Source organism: Zerene cesonia, chromosome 17 (assembly GCF_012273895.1).
Source record: "Zerene cesonia ecotype Mississippi chromosome 17, Zerene_cesonia_1.1, whole genome shotgun sequence".
Taxonomy (NCBI): Eukaryota; Metazoa; Arthropoda; class Insecta; order Lepidoptera; family Pieridae; genus Zerene; species Zerene cesonia.
Genome location: NC_052118.1, coordinates 10,096,709 through 10,103,891, shown reverse-complemented (window position 1 = coordinate 10,103,891; position 7,183 = coordinate 10,096,709).

Here is a 7,183-nt window from a genome sequence, read left to right as displayed (position 1 = left end):
ATATTATCTAATAATACTTACTGACTTATAATATTCATTTATTTCTTTATATATATATATTTTTTTTTTTTTGTAAAGCACATGCATTTTAAAAGTTGTGAAGTGACTGGCAATCCAGATGTCGGAAGGGTGTCACTGAAAATCAGTGTTGAGGTGTTCTGCCTCAAATATACTGAGTGGCATCCTTTTTTGGCGCATGCAACCACACGTATTATTCCTTGATTATATTTTTTTTTTTCTTTTTATTTTCCTATTTTTATGTATGTATGTGTGTTTGTGTGTGTTAAAATAAATTGATCTTTCTTTCTTTCTTTCTTTCTTTCACTTCAAGTGCTCTGTATGATTTATTGCTATCTTTTTACATTTTATTTGTTAAATATGACAAAAGCTATTAAAAGTGATGTCCGGAATATTACTCTGAAGGTAACACAGAAGCTACGGTGACGAACTGACGACACCCTTCATTTCAGATATGAGTTGGTAGAATTATACGGTATGTTTATGACTGTTGGTAGAACTATATAGGAACCTATCCGGGCTGCTGCGTTATGCCGCAACACATAACAAGTCGCTTATAATTTTATTTAAAAACATACCGTGTAATGCTATAAAACCAAAAATCTTTCACAGCTCACTATAGATTATTTGGCTTTTTTAATTTTTTATCCATATAATAATTTTTCATGTGGCTGGGAACACAAAACTTCGACCGGTATCAATTAGCTGATGTTGATTGAGGTTCATAACCTGTTAATTGATACCAAATTATGAAATATTTTCGAATTAAGTATTTATAAGACTGTAATAACCTATTAATCATTAACTGTACGCTATTATTTTTTATTCCAGTTGATTTGTAGAAGTTATATCGATCGAATATAGCTTAATTGTAACCACCATCGATAGATCAATCAATCTGTGATACCTACCAAACCTGTGTCACATGAAGTAACGTTAAATAATATTATTACTAGATGTTACGTATACATATACAGCCATTTTACATGAAACAAACTAAGAAACATCCCACTATCCTCACAGGACTTCAAAGTAATAGTAGAAAGTAGGACAAAAATTTTGCCTATAATTCATGAAGTCTGAAGAAATTCGTAACCGTTGAGACGGTATAACCCGGAGAAATGATTTATCCAGTAAATGAATTGGCAATCCTTCCGAATGGATGGTCACCGCCAACAGACAGGATATCCACAAAAGCACAAAGCCAGTCTAGATACATGTATTAAGGGTTAAATTAAAAATTCCAGCGCCGATAGAATTTCATCCAATCAAGTTTAAAGGCCTGTTGGAGGAAATGAAGCAATAAAGTGCGATGTGTTTTTTGTTTTCTAGTTGGAATTTATTAATTGTTTCATATGGTTTGTTCTGATTTAACTTTCGTGTGTCGAATTCATGTTATTTAAATTGTTATCGCAGTTAAGCATTGGAATCTTGATTCATATTAAACGTTATTGGGAAAAAACGTTAAGCGTTCATTTTTGTAGGATAAAATACGGTATTGTCATATTTTATAATCCAGGTTTCTTTTCTTTTGACTAAATAACTTTTGTTAACGCTTCCTACGATAAATATAACACCACATACATCGTTATTTAAGGTCTATTCCGACCAAACGGCAAAGGCGCAATACAATATTCTTAGTCAACTATAAGTAATTCACCACGATGCCCAAATTTTCGTTGGTATCGTTCGGTTTTACAATACGCATTCATGTATGTAGTAAAAATGATGCTATGTTGTTTTACAAAGCGTTAGTTGAAAATTTCTAGCAAATCACGGACTGAAGTCAATAGTGCTAACCATTCGATTCAATAATGATACGGAATTACTCGTTGTAATAATATATTTACTTATCTAATTACGTCCACGCTTACATGTAGCATGTGCGCGGCTTAACGACCAATCACTATAGATTATATCGTTAATTACAAGGTAACAATGCTTGCTACCATAATGGGTAGGATTATCCGCCTTTTAACCGACTTCAGGATGGTTGTCTATTTCAGGGGCAATAAAGTTAGTATACTTTTGGAAGTTAAGAAGTTTAAATAAATTAAATAGTTAGCGATCTGTATTACATATTGATGATACATTGCTAAATATTTAATCATTATTAAGGACTTATGAAGAAACATACATCATATTTGTACATGTATGGCGTTAAATAAAGAGAAGAGGAATTCAAAACCGTTATAATTGGCTTTTTGACAAAATAACAAATTCGATACAATACTTTCTCTGACTCAATTACTCTGCCAAAATAAATGACATCATTAATAACATGTCAGCGCCGCCACACCCCAAACACGATACCCATTAGTGCACTTTCAGAATACAGTCATAACAATTTCCAAAGCCACTACATCAAGCTAAATAAATAAGCGCTGAAATTCCGCACTTGGCGCAGCGCAGCGGCGAGGTAAAATTTCACAATTAGGACACAAAGGAATAATACAGATACTGGTCCTGGAAATAGAAATTCAAGCGTCATTTTGTTGAATTCACGAGCTGTTTCGGAATTCCGGCGAGCATGCGGAAAAATCCCCACATTTACGCTTCACGGTGGCGCGTCGCCGGCTGCCTGTGAGCGCTATTGTCACCTCTGTTGTGTGTTAATAGCTCTTCATAATTATCTTTTACTAGCTGTCTGCCCCGGCTTCGTTGCGGTATATATGTATGTAAATTTTTCAAAATTTTTAAAGTCGAACGAACCCAAATGCAGTCACAAGCGTTTAACATTTCTTGAGCTATAAGTGCTATAACCAACATTATATTGCAATATTTTTGCAATTATTTTACAAAGACTCTTAATAAAAATAGTATAACAAAATTACCTAGGAATATCAAACTTCTAGATACATTTTGTTCTTAGAATTTATTTCCATAATATTTACCAGAATATAACTCTGCGAACTGGAAAAATCTCTGTAAAATAATTGTTCCCAGTAACAATTTTAAAATTCGTAACAGATTGCGAAAAATTTTCCAACTAGGTTCACGATAATTATCTCTTTAGTTTCCCATTGTCCTTTTTGTTAGAAAATTGCGTTTTAAAAGTGAACTTCTATAGTTTATTATACCGAATTAATCTATTATCCAGATAGCGAAAATTAATTTTGAACTCAACATCACTGATATTTGTTGAATTTCCAGATGGAATGATCACAAAATATACAATTATAAGTTTGCCATCCATATAATTAAGTCAGTTAATGTAACTAAAAGCCCATATCATGTAAAACAGAGGTATTATCTATTCTAATTCTACTACAATCCAGTATAATTGTACTGTTAGTTGTCCGTCAGTTCTACAATATATTTATTCTTATTCCTCTACTTAACTTGCTATATTTTCTTGTACATTCAGTCCAACATATAACATCGAATAAACACTAACATTTTACATAACACATCGGCAGCGGCAGCGAGCACGTTCATTAAATTTCGCGAATTTAAAATTGCTTTAAGTCACTGCAAAGTTTTTATTAGAGTTCCGAGTTAGCAACTAATCTGCATGCGTAATGTTGGCGTTGGACTGTGAACGTTAACTTCAACTCACTCGTTTGACATGCGGCTTACGTGTTACGTGTTGATAATTTATTTATAACACTAATTTGCATTGCTCCTATTATGGCAGATTGAATGTTGATGATGTAATTCGGTTCTTAGTGTTCAAGAATGTTGAAATGATTATGTTTAGATACATTTAAGGATTACATGTTTAAGACGTTGTTATGAAACGAGGGATAGGAATAAAATTGAAATGCCTGTTTTTCGGGTGTATAATTTTTTTTACTATTTATACTTTGATGTTTTTATTTCTAGGAAACTTTCTGATTAACTAACTCTAAATAGTGAAACTTAAATTCGCCTTTCTATACTCGACTTTCATGAAGAATCCCTATCATTGTCCAATTATTCATCCGTTCGAAGCGTTATTGAATTACTATAAGTGTCTTATTTTAAAATTGTAGCGGGGGGTGCGGCTGAAATTTGCTGCCACGGTTGTTTGTTACAAATGTCCAGTGGTCCGTCGCTTGAGTCGTCTCCATATCATCATAACATAACGTCTCATGTGATTATAGCTCACGTGTAACGAAACTAGAGAAAATAGTTTCCGATTCACAATAGTTCTCCTATCACCGCGTCTCGAGAAAACATATTTTACATCTCTACAGTATGTTTCGTTGTAAGAACAACGCGGGAATACGGGAGTGCTTAGCTGTTGTATTGTCACTATTACATTTAATATAATATCTACTTAATAATTTGTAAACGATATCTGCACAATTTTCTACAACACCAAGAACCAAGCGATTGATATAAAGTTACAAGTTCCCTTACTATTTATTAGATTAGATCAGATCATTGTCAGATCCTTAGCCTTAAACAACGTCTATTCACACGATACCTTTGGGCTGTAAGCTAGTGATACGCCTAACCAGACTTGCATACTAATTGAGGGACGAACCAATAACCATTCTATACATCTAGGGAACATTACGTGTTGGCTTGCTATTTCGTATTGAATCAGAGATGGATGAGGGTCATATAAACTGAACTAGTGTTAGTAGCTTCTTCTTGATAAAATAAGAGTCCATAAAGTTTTGAATAAATAAACAAATAAATAAAAAAAACGTAACTGTATGTATCACTTCAAAACTAAATTTTACTTTTAGAAATAAAGGCCTTTTTAAGGGATTTTAAACGCGATTTATTTATTACTAGCTTTTCGCCCGCGGCTTCGCCCGCGTAGAATTCGCTTATATCGCGCGACATGCTAAGGAGTATTTTCTTCGCATTAAAAAGTATGGTTTGTTCTTTCCCACGTTTAGCTCCATCTTCATACCAAGTTTCATCAAAATCGGTTTGACGATCGAACTTTCATACAAACTTTCATCCCCTCTTCTAACCCTTTCTACCCTTTTTTCGCGATAAAAAGTATCCTATGTCCTTTCCCAAGTTCAGTTCTATCTTCATACCAAATTTTATCAAAATCGATTCAGTGGTTTAGGCGTGAAAGCGTAACAGACAGACAGACAGACAGAGTTACTTTCGCATTTATAATATTATAGTAGGGATATAGTAGGGATTATAGTAGGGATATTATTAAGCCGACGTTTCGAACACTTTACAGCGAGCGCGGTCACGAATCCGTTAAAAAGTCTTCAATTTCTAAATTTATAGTACTCTCGTTAAATGAAACACAAGAAAATACAAAATTTTACTTGTAAATAGTATAGTAGCTTACAAGAATTTCACATTAACATTAAAAAATCGCATGGTAATACTTGGCTTCATGTCAATTATCAAACCAAATTATAATTACACCAAAATAGCTGAGATCATTAGGATCATCAATCATTTAGTGATCAAAAAAGTGTAATCGCGTGTGTAGGGAAGGAAGGCGAAGGGTAAATTTGGAAGTTATTTTGTTAAGCTCAAACTCAAACTCAATCCTTTTTTTTATTGATGTAAACTAGTACAAGTGTTTATGAAGAGATTTTTTTTTAATATCCACAGATAAAATACGATACATTGAAACCTACTTTTAATAAAATTATTCTTTTCATAATTTCATAAATTATGTAAGGAGTTTTAATCCCATATATAAAACAAGTTAAGGCACAATAACATTACTATAACAGTATCCAAAAAAAATCATAGTCACAATTATTGGCAACGATACAGTAAAGCTTTTTAAAACTAGTATATTCTATAAAACTGATTTTTAAACTAAACAACTGAATAATAAATTACATCTCAGTTTCATGATAAACAGCATATTGTGTTGGATATATTGAATAAGTTTAAGGTTCAACTCAAGGGCAATAGTTTCTAAAAACAAACCCCGAACTCCGGAAACCAAATTGCGGATGATAAAATTACGTATTCAATGATAAATCCAATTAATTGAAGCCTTAACTAACCCTTGGGTGTTTAACGGCAGTTCAGCCACTTACTGTTAATGAATATAAGCACCGCTGCGGGATCGCGCCTGTCTGTTATGCCCAATTACAAGCTTGTATTAATAAGGTATTTGTTCACGTGTGCACCTTTTGGTACGGCTGTGCCCAACATTTCTATTTCTAATTGATGCGTCTCTTTTTGTGGGTCATTTTTGTGTTCGTGGAAATTAATCATTAGCTTGTGGAAACATGATTCAATTTCCAATACAAACCGCTTGTACATGAGTTAAATCATTACTCAATTCACCAGATATCACGTAAGCAGTATCACCTAATTTATGCCTTCAATAGTATATTTATTGCATTGTATTATACCACGTCTAATATATCAATTACTCAAGAGACGAACCACACATTTCATAGGACTTCATAGTAAACACATGCTATTTTATGAATTACTTATTACTGGTAGTCACTCGTTGAAATGGGAATAACCATAAACAAAAGAGTACTGAGACAGAGGTCTGTTACCTGTCTTCAAATCTTTTCTTATCACTTACCTCTAATAAGTGGACGGTTCATTTGCAGAGTACCTCTGCTCTGTTAATGGGTGGTGTTGATCACGTACTATCAGGGGAACCACTACCACAGCTGCCTGCTATGACATAAACAAACATAATTTGACACTATCAAATGCATGGTAGGGTGAGTAATGTGTTTTATCATTCGCATTTAAAATGACGTATTCGCATTCATCATTTCGTGCATCATTTTTTAAAATATTAGCATTCCGCACTCCTATATATAAAAAATGAGTGTGCCAAACGCATTTCTCCATCAGCGCAATATTCGTAAAGGCGCAAAGTTTTTACAATACTATTTCAATACGATTTTAAAGTACTTGGATATTTTGATATGTAGATACGTCTGTCAATATCAATAGCTTGTCAAAGATATTTAGCGTATTAATAAATGCAGTGCTGATAAAAGGCTTAACGAATGACCAGCGCTGTTGTCGGTGTGGGGTTAATCTCATGAATATTCAGATAACCACAGCGTCGCGCTGTGACGGGTACTGCGAGCGGCGGATGTGATACTTGCGAAAGATTATATAATAAACTAGATAACCGTTCACCCGTGAGGTCAAGGAAATTTTCCAGGAATGGGATGTTTTTTTTCTAGCATTTCCAGACACAAATTTCATAGCATAAAATCGGACCGTTGCGTTGAAAATAAGACGATATAAGAAGCTCACT